At 44.2% G+C, this 15613-nt stretch overlaps 1 protein-coding gene and 1 long non-coding RNA gene across 3 annotated transcripts in view; both read left to right on the forward strand.

Annotated features, from left to right (window-relative positions):
- kiaa0825 (KIAA0825 ortholog) overlaps positions 1–15613 on the forward strand; it is a 755168-nt gene that overhangs the window by 150268 nt on the left and 589287 nt on the right. The window lies entirely within an intron of this gene.
- On the forward strand, positions 323–10315 carry LOC147124527 (uncharacterized). The gene is made up of 2 exons (XR_015078492.1): positions 323–6531; positions 8948–10315. It is a non-coding gene; the product is annotated as an uncharacterized LOC147124527 (long non-coding RNA).

Below are 15613 nucleotides of genomic sequence, written 5' to 3' on the forward strand. Positions count from 1 at the left end.
GGGTTGACATCCAGTGGGATATTTGCATCCGTGGGTGTGGGTGGCCCCCCCTCCTTGTATAGCTTGTGGGAGCCCGTAAAACCCTCCCGCCATAGGACTAACCACCCTAATGGCTGGTTCAAAGATGGTTATGGTCACGGAAAGAGCGTTAATCACAGCCATAAATCCTTCCACCACTTCATACAGTTCCCCAAAGGGAACAGTGTGAAGACACGTATGACGACGACGTTGCTAAATAAATAAATGAATGGAATGAAAAAAATTCTTTCAGGGCTTTTAAAAGTCTTTAAATTGCTTTAATTCTGTTTAAAACTACTTCAGATTCTTCAAAATAATGTAAATGTTTTTAAAAGTTTATAAAAGTTACCAAAAGCTTCATAAAAATACCAAAAACCTATTTGAAATGCTGCTCTGCATGTAAAAATGCTTTTCAGCTTGTGAGAAACATTGGGGGCGTGTCCTATTAAACTGAGACCTCAAGGGGCATGTCTCAGTTGCACAGCGCGCTACAGGCTTCGCGCTGGCTGCACTCCTGGGCGGCGTGACGTCAGACGCTGCCCGGGATTCTTCTGTTTCAAAAAGGAATTCCAGGCGTCCCTGGAGGTGAACGGCAGGCGCGTCGGGTAAGTGCAGATCGGGGGCTTGCACGCGCGGCAAGATCCCGACCCGAATTTCTGCCCCAATATTTCCAAATTTGCAGACGACACAAAGCTGGGTGGGCGTGTGTGCTGCGAGGAGGATTTCAAGAAACTCCAGAATGATTTGGACATGTTGGGTGATTGGGCAGAAACATGGCAGATGCAATATAACGTGGATAAATGTGAGGTTGTCCACTTTGGTGTCAAAAACAGGAAGGCAGATTATTATCTAAATGGCAATAGATTGGGAGATGGGGAAGTGCAACGAGACCTGGGCGTCCTTGTGCACCAGTCGCTGAAGGTAAGCATGCAGGTGCAGCAGGCGGTTAAGAAGGCAAATGGTATGTTGGCCTTCGTAGCGAGAGGGTTTGAGTACAGGAACAAGGGTGTCTTGCTGCAGTTGTGCAGGGCCTTGGTGAGACCACATCTTGAGTATTGTGTGCAGTTTTGGTCGCCTTATCATGTTTTTGCCATGGAGGGAGTTCAGCGAAGATTCGCCAGGCTGATACCTGGGATGGCAGGAATGACGTATGAGGAGAGATTGGGTCGATTGGGCTTGTACTCGCTGGAGTTTAGAGGAATGAAAGGTGATCTCATTGAAACTTATAAAATTCTGACAGGACTGGACAGACTAGATGCAGGAAGGATGTTCCCGATGGTCGGGGAGTCCAGAACCAGGGGACACAGTCTAAGGATAAAGGGTAGGCCATTTAGGACAGAAATGAGGAGGAATTTCTTCACCCAGAGCATGGTGAACCTGTGGAACTCTTTACCACAGAAGGCGGTGGGGGCCAGTTCATTATATATATTCAAGAAGGAGTTGGATATATTTCTTAAGGCTAAAGGGTTCAAGTGGTATGGGGAGAAAGCAAGGACCGGGTACTGAATTTGGATGATCAGCCATGATCGAATTGAATGGCGGAGCAGGCTCGAGGGGCCGAATGGCCTACTCCTGCTCCTATCTTCTATGTTTCTATGCTATTGTAGTGCTTGATCAGACTTGGCTGTGATGGCTCTTATATTTGCCTTTGACATTCACAGTCTAAGCTCACACATGCAGAATGGCAGCTTGAGTGAGGACTTCAAATATTGTACAATGTATTGTATTGTATTGTACCTTAGCATAAATCAGCATCTTCAAGAGAGGATGGAAAAAAATAGGGAGGAGTCAGCTAATTTGTGAGCTGGAAGGTTGCTTATTTATGTCTGCAACCATATACAGTACCATATAAAAGAAGGGCTTGCCACTGGAGAATGGTTGATTGTAACATTGCAACATCATTATATCTGGGCTTTGGTAATGTGGCTAGAGTGGTCTGTGTGTAGTTTCTGGTCATTAGATTGTTAGACACAAAAAGTAAATACAATGTTAATTGGTCCATTTGCCCATCAAATTTTAATTAAGATCTAGTTGTCTTTTAACATGGCTTCCTTGCAGGAAAGGAATTATTATTTGAAGACCATGCACTATAATGATGAATACAGATTTTTTTTGTCACTACAGTTGGTACAGTATTTTCATGTATCAAGCTGAGAATTACCACGTTTAGTACAGTTTTAATCATTTGAGTCATTACTGTAAATGCCAGTGATTACATTGGATTTATTTTTTCACTTTCAATCTTAATTTCTCTCCTTACTCTCTTCCTTTTTTGGAAGCTATTTATGCATGAGTATAGTTCCAGGGGCAATGGGTTGGACTTAAAATCTTCTGGGTTCAGTGTCATGCGACATAGCACACTTTCCCACTAAGCCACTAGAGTGGTAATTCATGCATGCTTTAATGTCTTCTTAAGAGTGCAGTTTATGTATGATTCTCATCCTTGTTTTCAAATCCCTCCATGGCTTCGCCCCTCCCTATCTCTGTAATCTCCATCAGCCCCACAACCCCCTGAGATATCTGTGCTCCTCTAATTCTGCCCTGTTGAACATCCCTGATTATAATCGCTCAAACATTGGTGGCCGTGCCTTCTGTTGCCTAGGCCCTAAGCTCTGGAATTCCCTGCCTAAACCCCTCTGCCTCGCTACCTCTCTTTCCTCCTTTACGACGCTCCTTAAAACCTACCTCTTTGACCAAGTTTTTGGTCACCCACCCTAATTTCTCCTTATGTGGCTCGGTGTCACATTCCTGTGAAGCGCCGTGGGACATTTTACTACGTTGAAGGTGCTATAAATATAAGTTGTTGTTGTAGAATAAATGCAACTTATTGGACATTTTTTAAAACTGAAAAGTCCACTATTATGCAGTTAGTGTAATTTATATAACAAAGACTGCAACTTGCATTTATATAGTGCCTTTAACATAGAAAATATGTTGAGGTGCTTTACGGGGGTGGGGGGAACGCGTGGGTAGAAGAAAGATAAAGGGTCCAGTGGGTGAACAGGATTTAATGTAGTTTAGAATTTCATTTAAATCAGGTTGTTTATAGTTAACTTAAATATCCAATGTTACCTTAGTTCAAGTAACTCTGAGCAAGTTATAATAATTACAATTTAGCATTTACTATATATACCATTCCTAGACATCCAGACAAGTCTGATGCAGTGAATACTATCTCTACCACAATTTAATGGCCTGGAATTTGCGGTCAGCAGTGAAGAGAAGGCGTTCGCTGCTGGCCCCGAAGTACGCTTCGCACAAGGATATCATGATCCCTGTGTCGAGAACTTTGGGTTTTCTGACCTTCAGTTTAAATCAACTAAGTATAGTGGGGATCCCCTTGTGCAAACTGCTGTGATGTCAACAAGCTGTCTGAGCAGCCAATCAAAAAGCAGAATTCTCGCAGACAGCGAACAAAGGAGGTGGGTAAGCTCTTAAAATTCTAACTTTTTAAAAAATGTTAAAGAGAGCAAAACAGAGATTGGGGCTCTCACATGAAATAAAAATGGAAAAGCCTTCTTTTAAAATTTTTTTTTTTCTTAATTTTAGTTTTTATTAAAATGGATGAATTTCACACTGCACAAAATTAAAATTAGTTTTCCAGACCCTTAACATTTGTTTAACAGTAATAATGCTGTCAAAATCCCAGTTGCACCTAATCCCTTTTAGGTCTAACTTTTAGTGGGAAATTTATGGCGTACTTACTGCGGAAGAGCCAAAGTTTTCGTTAGTTTCCTTGATTTGGCTGATTACACAGATTGCCAGCTCTGTGTGAGGGGGTGCGCAGCGCGCAGCCTGTTTCGGATTTGTTAATGACAGACCACAACTTCAGGATTTCTGCATGCGCCTGCACATGCGCCAAATCCCGAAGTTGTGGTCAGTTTCAAAGGCAGAATGACGGCAAATGCTGCCAGTTCGTCATCATCCCGACTGCAAATTCAGGGCCAATGCTTTTAATGTAGCAAACACATCCCAATACACTTCATGGCGAGGATTATGGAAAGGAGTTGAAGGAGGTGGCTGAAAGCATAGTGGAAGACTTTTAAAGGTGGGGAGAGATCTAGGAAGGCAGAGGTGGTTAGTAAGAGAAATTCAAAAAGTGTGGAGTTAAGTAAGGGGGCAAGCACACAGTAGACCAAGATCAGAAGAGCAGAGGGAGCATGCAGAGACATGGGGCTGGAGGTGGTTGCAGAGGAAGGGTGAAGAGAAGCCATGGAGGGACACCGGATGGCTTTGATCTAGCTCCAGAACATTTTGGCTCATTGATCGTTTGATGTCTGACAAGCAGTCAGACAGCACAGCAGCAGTTGTCAAAGTGTGGGCGATGTTGGACACATAAAACTGGATATCATTGCCATATGAAAGCTTGTCTCGGGTTTGTGGATCATGATGCAGCATATAAATGAGCAACACAGGATATATGCTGGCTGCGTTTGGACATGTAGGAATAGAACCATATGAAGGCTAAATGGTGAATTACGGAGGAGTGGAAGTTTAGGAGGATAGTGTGATTGACCACATGGAAGGCCATGACGTAGTCTAGGAGGACAAAGCTCCACAGTCACAGTCACAGAATGTTATTGGTGACTTTGACCATAGCTCGAAGACAGATTAATGAACCTAGAACAGAAGAGGTGGACATGAAGCTCAGTGGCAACAATACGTTCCAGCACCTTAGAGCGGAATTGAAGATTGGAGATGGTGTGGTAATTGGGAGAAGTTGGAGCAGCTGAGGATGGGCTTTTTAAGCTCTAGTTGATGACTGCAGTTTTGAAAGGTGAGGTGATAGCGGTGGGGGAAACCACTGTATGTTGTTTGGATTCTGATATATTCTTAAAGCCCAAAAAGAGTTAGCACTATATAATATGAAAACGCAGACGAATGTTAAATTTCTGAACACAGGATATTTGCGTCCTTCAGATATTTTTCCTTGCTGTATTGAGCATTCTTTTCTTGTTTAGTTATTTTCCATCTACAGAGAATAGATATGATAAGTATATCTGATCAAGTTGTCAATGGATTTTTAGAACACAAAAGACAGCAGGATTCCCCAGGCTCATCTATTTCTTCTCTTTTAAGATTTGAAGTATAATCTTGATAAGGCAGAAATTTGTCACATGCAGCTGTGTACAGCCGGCACAATCTACAACTAATTTGTGCAGGAAGAATTAAATCAGGAGGTAAATTATTTCATGATTGCTGATTCCCAGTAGACTTGGGTATCATTCTGAAGAAAATATATAATAATTGGTTTCAGACCATGTCAGACACACACAATTCCCTCTACTAATGGCTGTTATGGTAGTGCTAGGCCCCAGGGGTCAGAAAAAGACTGAAAATAGCCCTGTGCTAGGATCGACACTGCAGATAAAGTACGTAGGAAATGAAGTGGCAATAAGTATAGTCCATAGGGGAAATGCACTTCAGTTGGGGTTTAATATATCTACTTAGAATCTGGCTGCAAGCCATATGATGATTGTTTACCTTTTTTTCCAACATCTGCATCTGTTCTATTTTGTAGATGGCACTTAGCTTTGTGCCAGTTAAACGTTGGAATTAATAACAACTGTTAAGGGATTTCCTCCAGTATGAGTCAGGCACTGTAAACTATTTGTTTAAGATTAACATGTGAAAGGCATCAGTGTGGTCAGAATTTTCTAGATCATTTTTACAGATGGAAAGGTCTGAAGCAATTGAAATTTAAATGTTAATTTGCAAACAGTGTTAAATAATAGTACAAAAAACAAGCATTTTAATCTAAATGAAATTAGGTTACTGCAGTTCTCTTGTCTTAAACTCAAGTACTTGTATATTTGCATATTGGAGCGCCATTTCCACATTTCCTCCACTACCACATTATATACACCCTACAAACATACATCACCCAGAGGCAACCTGTTTTCGGGTTGGGAGTTTCTGATCCTCAACCAGATGTTCATGAGTTTAAGTTCCATTATCGTCAGTCACTTGAATTTGCTAGCCTCGGTTGAAACAGTCAGGTTACGGAGTTTGAATGTTGGAGATGAAAAGAAAAAATTCAAATGTTGGAAATCTAAAATTAAAACTTACAGGAAGTTATCACCTGAAGCGAATGGTAAATTAATGTTTTTGATAGGGCTCTTTATTGGGCAAATGCTCTTTTCACAGCATATAGATAGCAAAGAATCAAAGAAGGTGATTAGTACAGATACCTATGGCTTCAATAGTACGCTTTTCAGTTATCAAAATTAAAGATTTGTTTCTAGGAATAAAGTGTTGCATATCTACAACTGTAAGCCATTGAAGATATTTGTGCATTGAACCAAAAAGTGTTGCAATACTACCTGAAGACTACTGGTGAATTTATCAAGACCAGACACAAAAATCAAGCTCAACAAAAGACTCACTGAACAAGACACAGTCAAAAGCAAACATAGCCAAGAAGAAAACTTGGCGGAATAGAACAGAGGATGGTTCAGTTCTTCCAATTTATGGAACTTGGACCTGATCTATCATCTGGTGCTACTGATTATGGTAAGTGTTACATTATTTTATGAATCTACCTCTAATACTTTAGATATTGCAATCTCAGCTATTACAGTTGCATATTGCACAAAATGTGTTGTATAAATTGCAGATCATCCAAGACTGGATATCAGACAAGCAGTGTGACAGCGCAGAGGCAGTGGAGGGGTCGAGAGAGTTGATAGAGAGGTACACCTGGGTGTCATCAGTGCACATGTGGAAGCTATCCCCATATCTGTGGATGATACTGCCAAGGGGCAACATGTAGATGAGATAAAGGAGGGGGCTAAGGATAGATCTTTAGGGAACTCTGGAGGTGACTATGCAAGAGTGGGAAGAAAGCTATTGGTAGAGATGCTGTGGCTACATTCGGATAAGTAAGAGTGTAATCAAGCAAGGACAGTTTCACTGGACAACAGAGGGCAGATGTTGGAGGAGGATGGTGTGATCAGATGTGTCACAGGCATCAGAAAGGATTAAGCGGTATAATGGACAGGGTCACAGCGACAGAAAATATCGTTTGTGATTGGTTAGGGCCATTTCGGTGCTATGGGAGGGACAGAAACCTGATTGGAGGGATTCAAGCAATGAGGTGCAGGAAAGATGATCATAAATCTGGGAGGCAACAACATGTTTAAGGATTTTGGAGCGGAAAGAGAGGTTGGAGATCGGATGATATTTTGAGAAAGGTCTATCTCATACTTGCACTGACTGACTCAAAGATCATCTTCGTAAAACAAGAAATCACAACGCAATAGATGGGGTGGGGAATTGTCACCCACCCCGTCCAGTGGGAATGGGTCTTTAAAATGGAGTGTTCAGCCTTAACTTCCCTAATCCCACTGGCCACCATTTTAACTGCTTACTGTAGTTAAGAGGCTGAGGCGACCACCGGAAGCAGACAGGAGCCTCATAAATTTACGCAAATTGGGGTCCCATTATGTCAACGGGACCCTGATTGCATTTTAATCCAGAACAGGAAAGCTGCCATGGCTTTCCTACCAAGTGAAGGCAGATTGGCAGCTGTCGGAAGGACAAAATGGTCCTCCAAAGTAAGTGCTAATCTTTCCTTCTTAGGGCTAGAAGGAGCAGGAGAAACCCTGTCCTTCTGACTTGCTAGTGAGCATTCCTTTGGTACTGGCTGGTGCCCTCCAGCTGCTTAAACCTCCACTCTCACCCACCAGCCAGCTGCTGCTTTCCCCCAGTTTCAGAGGGGCAGCTAACTAGCGGCATGTTGATGAAGCTTCTCTGCTTACCCAAAATTCGCTGGGTGTTAAAATCAACCCCAGGGAACCCAACAATAAACAAGTAGCATTTCAAGATAAAGGCCTAGAAATTCAGTTGGGCGCGCCAGCCGTTAGCGCCTTAGGAGGAATAGATCTCGAGCGCTAGGCGCTTAGCGCCCGGGCGCAGCGCGATCTGCGCCTCGCCCCAACTTCAGTACACATTTAGCGCCGGCGCAAAGTCGTAGTGCGCGACCTGCTGCGCGCGCAGATCATGATGTCATTTCATCGTGCAACGCCCTTTGTGCGCCCCGAACCGGAACTTCACTCGCGCCGGCCCATTGTGCGCCGGGCGGCCCTAACGACTGTGAAATGGAACGGTACACAGCCGATGCGGGCCGCGGGGAGCACAAACTAAAGGGCCCTCCTGTACTAGAAATGGTATGGCTGGCTGGGAGGAGGAGGAGGAGGAGGAGGATGACGACTGGGACTGGGACTGGTGTGCCGGGAAACCACAAATACACCAGTGTCGGCCTTTCAAAAAAACAAATCCACCCTCCCCCTTTAAGAGCTCACCGTAGCCAGAGTGTCTGCCGTCAATCAGCAGCTCGCCGCACCTGCCCTGCGCCCAACTTCCGGTTTAGCGCCACGGCCCGCCGGCTTAGCGCCTAAAGAGAGGCGTGCAGCGCCAGTTTTAGCGCTCGAGCAAACTCTTAGGGCGAAGCTAATGAATATCGGAGAAGTGGCCTCGATTTGGCGGCGGGCGCAAACTTTAGCGGCCGCCCGACTTTACCGCCCCAAAAGTGGCTACAATGAATTTCTAGGCCAAAGTTTCTAAAAGAAGCAATTATCTATTATTGCGTTCAGAATGTGCCAATTAACAGCAATTAGATGCTGTGACCTTAAAGGGACAAATCATATTAAACAAAGCTCCACTTTAGCAGCAGAATAATGTTTAGCATGCTGAGGTATAACACTGCTGCCATTATAAAAAGTATATCTAACTTACTGCGAGCTATAATACAGGAAATCTGCTAGAATTAAAATTTTCATGAACTCATTTCAAACTTCATTACTGTTCATATAGTTTACAATGTGTTATTTTACCTTGTCATTCCATCTACATATAGTCATATGCAAATTAAACAAATCCTTATCCTTTGACCTGCACAACTGATTCATCCATGTCTCTTTATTTGCAGGTTCAGAACAAGAATGTGATCATGGGGAAGTGATATCTGTCCTAGATGAGGTACCTAGTGCAGCTGAAGGCATATGAAAGCAACCGATGTACCACGAAGTATATTCAGACAGTGGGAGGCAATTTATAATCTGCATATATGCTTCACTGGGCAATAGAGGCGAGGGTAACATATCTTCTAGAGGTCACAGATGCTGTCTCTTTTGGCCCATTAGAGTCCCAGAGCATGCAGGATGTTGTAACTTAGTTTTATGGGAGAGATTAGATGCACTTGTGGACATTGTACAACATGGGTTCACTCATATATGTAGAGGTATAAATTTGAAAATCTGTGGCCGTTCTGGTGCACTCCCACCATAACTCCAGAAGGGCGGGATATTAGGCCAGGACCTGGGATCCGGCCTGGCATTGGAGAATCTGAGCTTTGGAAGAGGTGGAATTACTCCCCTTAAGGCCAGCAGTGTAGGAGGGAATAGGGATGGGGGCGTGGACTCCACATGCCTAGAGTTCCTGCACCCCCATCTCTGAGGGACTCAGCGATGATGTACCAGGTTGCCAAATGGCGGTAGCAGACCCTAAGCAGTGATTCTGGCCTGGATGCCAACAGAAAATGATTTAAATATGGCCCCCTTACATGGGTGGGAGGGGTTTTTAGGGGAAATCTTCCATACCTTCCGGAAGAAGCCCCAACATCCCATCCTTAGTTGGCCATTGTTCACTGCATTTTGTGGTCTCTTTGGCAGGTGGGTGCTTGAGACATGCCTGTAGTGGTGCATGTGCCTGCCATTGCCATTCCAAAGTAAGGGACCACCTGCTGATAAGGTCAGTCACAGAGGACCTGGGAGGATTCATCTCTGCACTAATGCCAGGATGTGCCAATGGATTTTTGGCCTGTATTTTATCTGGGCTGATGCATTGCACGTATTGGCAAGAATTCTCCAGTCCTATTCCTTAGCCTGGCAGATTTTCATCACATATACTTCCATAGATCCAACTTAAGACCATCATAAGGGGAATGTTCAAACAACATCTGGGGCTTTGTGGCAGGGGATATCCATTGAGGATTCCTCCCAAATCCTCTCAAGTATCAATATGTAATATCAGTAAATAAATTGTAAATAGTTCATTTAAATAAAACTTTACAACACAATCAACTATCTAAGTTGAAAAATTACTGTATGTTCACCTTTTAAATCTTGATGTATTGAACCAATTTAGCAGATTTTAAAACACAAGAACAATTGCAGAAGAATAAATGCATAAATGTTTGTGCTGATTAAAGGTTATATACTACTACATACATTTTCATTTAATTTTTAATCAATGTAAAATCAAATTATTCATTGCAATAAAAAAAATGTATTCTTTGCCTTGTCTCTCTTCAGATTGCATTTTGTCGTGAATTTAGACTACCGGGCCCATTTTCCTATCCCATTCGCCTTGCTGCTAGACAGGCATAAGCACCTGAAGTACACTCTGCCTCTCAAAGCCAGTAAGGCTGCTACTTGTCCTGGGCCATTAATATGGCTCGAGGGATCATTGGCACAGATCTGCCTCTGGCAGGGCTTAGCGCTGTCAAGATGGAGGGTTGGGGGGGGGGGGCGGTGGAGGGGAGGGGGCAGTGGTGGAGAATTAGAATGCAGCTGTATTGCATTTCTAGCCACTGGTGTCAGGGTCTTCTGGCAGCTGCTGGAAAGTAGCACACTGAGGTTTTAAGATTAATGCTGTGGTAGGGAAATATGTTAAATAACACTTTCCTGTTCAGCCTATGGGCTGCTCCCAGGGCCCCGCAGACCGTCTGGTTGGCATTGGTCCTGATATTAGTCCTAATGCCTTGTTTCATTGGGTGCTCCCCTAATTGGGCACCCAAGAGGCTGACGAGAAGGAAAATGAGGCTGGAGATGCCCTACCTCTTTCACTTACATGACTATGATGGGCCTGCATCTATTGCAGACGCAGATTCAACTCTGTTCCACCTAGGGAAGCCTCAGAAATCGTAGGGTGACATAAAGGGAGAGTAGACCTGTTTCACCAGGTCTCCGTTCCCCGTTCTCCTGACCGTTGAACTCAGAAAATGAGAGTTTTCTGGGGCGAAGGTCAGAAAAATCATTCTCTATAAGTTTAGTATTAGTGTGAAGCTGTTTTGTGTAGTGTAAGTTGGATCTTAAGACCCAAACTGACTCTAAAGTGAAACAGAGTTACACTCCTTCAGGGATACTCGCTCTGCTTTGTTCTGGTGTCAGGTCTGCTCCTGACTTCAGATTATGTCTGCATTTACACTTTAACTGTAGTGCCGATGCAAAATGAAATATTGTAGTCATAATGAATAATATAAAGTCCATAATAAATAGGGATACTGAAATTCGTGGGTCTTCTGTTGATTGATACTATTAGAGACAAACTTAGAGCTGTTGTCTCTGTGCCAAGATTGAGAATTCTAAACACAGGGTCCATGAAATTGGAACCTTTAGCGTTAAGGCCAATTTTGAAGAAAAAAATGGCAGCTGTCTCACTTCCGGCGTGGAATGTGGCCGCCAGATTGGGCAGGTTGGCAGTGTTGCCGTTGCCTGCGCTCGCCTCAAATGTTTTAATGATCAAGAGCGTGATGTTAATTGGCGTGCAACGCCAAATTGACGCACGCTGAGCGATTTTGGGCATTGTCGCTCCTTTACCGCTCTCTCCAAAGTACGCCTGTGCGTGCAGCCGTTGCCAGCGCATAAACCTGGGAGAAAGCGGCAGAGATCTATAGATCTCCACCAAAGTCTTCAATATCTATGCATAGTATCTCCAGTCCAGTGAAATGGCTCATGGTCAGTGCTGCAGAAACACATCTGCAGATTGAATGCCTTTTCTATACACATTACAAGACAGCATTCAACTGGAGCAGATTAGTGAGTTCTGATACGTAATGTGTACAGAACAGCATATGGTTACAAATAGTCTGCGATACTTGTACTGCATCTAAAGGCCCGATCCATTATTAATTGTGTAATGCAAAATGTACAGTTGTACACCAGATTTTCAAATCTTACTAATAAGCGCTTGCAGTTATGTCAGTAAACTAGAAATTAAATGATATTTGGTGACGTAAGAAAACTACTAGGCACTTGGTCTAAGCATTAAACAAAGCTTTAATCAACTGTTTTACAACATGGAGGTCTAGTTGTGTCATTCACTAGTTCCTGTTAAGAATGTCCTGCGCAAGCTGGGCCCGTGCCCGAGTATTTATACTCTCCCTGGACAGCGCCACCCGTAGGCCGCTCAGTATTATTTCATAAGTCTTTCATTCATGAATAACTGATTCATGTCATTCTTCCCGCCTGAAGGATTGGTAGTCCGGCGACTGCCTTCTATCGAATTAATTGGACTACGAATAGCCGCAGTCGTTTGGATCTCCATTTGTGGCTGGAAGGCACGTCTCCTCGGACCGTGTCTAGGTCCTGGGGTCGCTTGGTTCGTACTGCCGGGCTGGCAGAGCCTGTGTCGCCTTGATCGACCTGAGGGGGACTGGGGAGATTGTGACTCCGGGTGCGGGCCCCCACAGGCGCAGAGCTGGCTTCATCCTGCTCAGTGGTCGGTGATTGACCGGCGTCCCACGGGGAGCGCTCTGTTCCCCGGGTTGATCCGGCAGAGTAGCTGGCTGATCCCTTGATGTCCCGGGTAGGGCGTCATCCTCGGAGGAGTGCAGAGTATCGGTGTCATTAATACGGATCCCTCTATCGATTGGGTCCGTGGGACCGGTTGGGCAGGGAGCCAGATCTCGAAGTGAAACTGTAGACTCCCGGCCATCAGGGTACCGTATGTAGGCTTGACATCCGTTAGTTCCACTTCGTCAACGAGGGGATCACTCTTGGAGGATCGGACGAATCTTTGGAGCAGCACGGGGCCAGGAGTTGCCAACCATGATGGTAGGGACGTCCCATGAGTGGAGCGACGCTAGAACCCGAAGAATCGTTCGTGAGGAGTAACATTGGTGGATGTAGAAAGGAGAGACCTGATGGAACAAGTTAGGGAGCATAGTTTCCCACTGCTGGTCTGGTAGGTTGTGTGACCTTAGTGCTTGTCCGTTTCCAATAGGATGATGTGTCGTTTTACTTGTGGCGATTCCCCATTGGGAAAGATAACTTTTGAGTTCGCTTGACATGAAGGAGGGACCCCGATCAGAGTGGATGAAATTGGCCATACCGCAAAGGGAAACGACCTGATCGAGGCATTTGATCAATGTGGAAGTAAGCATATTGGGACAGGGGAAAGCAAAGGGAAAGCGTGAATATTTGTCCACCATAGTAAGCAAGTAGGTGTTTAGCGTTGAAGAAGGCAGTGGCCCTTTAAAGTCAATGCTGAGTCGCTGCATAGGCTGTGTAGCGTGTATGAGCGAGCCATCCGATGGACGGAAGAATTGTGGTTTTAATTCCGCGCAAATTCTACAAGTGGAGCATGTTCTTTTCACGTCTTCAGTAGAAAATGAGAGATTTTTAGATCACACAAAGTGTAACATGCGGGTAACGCCAGGATGGCATAAATCGGTATGAAGATCCGCAAGAGTCAAAATTGACGTGGAAGAGCAGAATGCATGCGTGAGGGTATCCGGGGCCACATTATCTTTGCCGGGTCAATGATGTATGGTGTAGCCAAAGGCGGCCAATTCCATTCTCCAGAGCTGTATCTTGTTATTCTTGACCTTAGTTCGTTTCTATTTATCCAGACCACGGAGCGCTGATCGGTTATAAGCGTGAAATGGCGACGAGCGAGAAAATGACTCCATTTACGTACTGCTTCGATGATAGCTGTAGCCTCCTTCTCGACAGGAGGATAATGGAGCTCGCTACCCTGCAAAGTTCTGGACAGAAATGCAATGGGTCGACCACCTTGATTCAAGGTAGCCGAGATCGCCACCAACGATGCATCGCAGTCGACCACGAAAGGGAGATTTTCATCGATGGAATGAAGCGTGGCTTTTTCCAGTTGTTGCTTGAGGAGGTCGAAAGCTTAAATAGCCATTGCCTCCAATGGAAATGACTTCGCGTGAAGCAGGGGCTGGATCTTGTCGGAAAAGTGGGGTATCCACTTTGCATAATAGATGAACATGCCGAGGGCCCGACGAAGAGAGCCGAGATTCGTAGGAGGAGGACGCTCCTGAAGTGGACGAAGTCGCTCCGGATCCGGTTTGATGACACCATTGCCCACCCAGTAGCCAAGGATGTTGATTGATGGTACTGATTTCACGGATTTGGACTCATTTAAGGTTAAGTTGCCACGACGGTGAACATCAAGAAATTTCTGGAGGTTGGCATCGTGCTCCTGGTCATGACCAGCAATGGTGATATTATCCAGATATGGAAAAGTGTCCGTTAAGCTCTCCTGTTTGACTAGGCTGTCCATTGCCCGTTGAAAGACGGCCACCGAATTGGTAACCTCAAACGGAAGGCGACAAAACTGGTAAAGCCGACCGTTGGCCTCAAAGGCCGTATACATCTTGTCAGAGTCCTTTAACAGTACTTGTACTGGCCGCGCTAGACGTGCTCCTATCTAGCTATCCAGCAAGTTAAACACTCATTCATAATAATTCTTCCTGAAGCGGTTGCTGTTTTGAAGCTTTTACTTGAACAAATTTGTGAAACTAAACAAAGACAAAGTATGTTTTGTACATAAACTGAGTACTACACATTCAATATTACACAAGATATAAACATATTTACAACAGTAGAATAGACTAATTGTATAACTAACTAACATTTGAACTAACTTCTGTAACTATTAAATATTAACCTTTTACAAACATAGTATTATCAAAATATTACTCTGACAACATTGCTATTATGCTAAGAACTAAAGATACAGATATTGCGTTTGGCCTAACATATGAAGTCAGATTACACTGGATTGAAAATCCCTCATGGAATTCTCCATTACTTAAGTCAGGTTCTTCCTGGTAAAACTGCTTCCTGGGGTCAACAGGAAGAAAGGTAAGAAGGTCAAATGACCTCTCACAGGAAGAAAGGAACAAAGGTCAAATGACCTCACACAGGAAGAAAGGAACAGATGACCTTTCCAGCTTACAAACTGTTAACACAATAACCGCCACCAGAGGGTGCTATTGCATGTAAAAACATCCAGGATGTCACAATGTCCATCGGTACAGAACAGTACTTGATGATATGCGCTCTTTAAGTCAAAAGTTGAAAATACCCTGTAGTTGGCAAGGTTATTGACCATGTCATCGATGCGTGGTACTGTAGTGGGTAAGCATCCAGGTCAGTATACTGGTTAATAGTTTGCGAGTAATCGATGCAAAGACGTTTCTTGTGTTGCTTCAGAGGATTTTTAACAACGACTTGAGCCCGCCAGGAAGATGAACATGGCTCAATGATACCGTCTGCAAGAAGGCGAGAGATTTTTGCCTCGATAAAGGATAGATCATCTTGACTGAAATGTCGTGATTTAGTGACTATGGGCTTACATCGGGGGGGAAAGATTGGCAAACAAGGAGGGCTTGTTGAGCGAAGCCGCCGAAAGCGCACAAGACGGTACTTTGGAAATAGTAAGCTCCGGCTTTGACCCTCCAAACTCGAAAGTGAGTCTTTTGTGTTGCTTCTGGAAATCCTGTCCCAGGAGCACATCACTGCACAGGTTTTTGAGCACCCCAAGCCGGGTGGAGAAATAAGTG

This window comes from Somniosus microcephalus, chromosome 1 (assembly GCF_052327205.1).
Source record: "Somniosus microcephalus isolate GS21.2 chromosome 1, FLI_Smic_1.0, whole genome shotgun sequence".
NCBI classification, from domain to species: domain Eukaryota; kingdom Metazoa; phylum Chordata; class Chondrichthyes; order Squaliformes; family Somniosidae; genus Somniosus; species Somniosus microcephalus.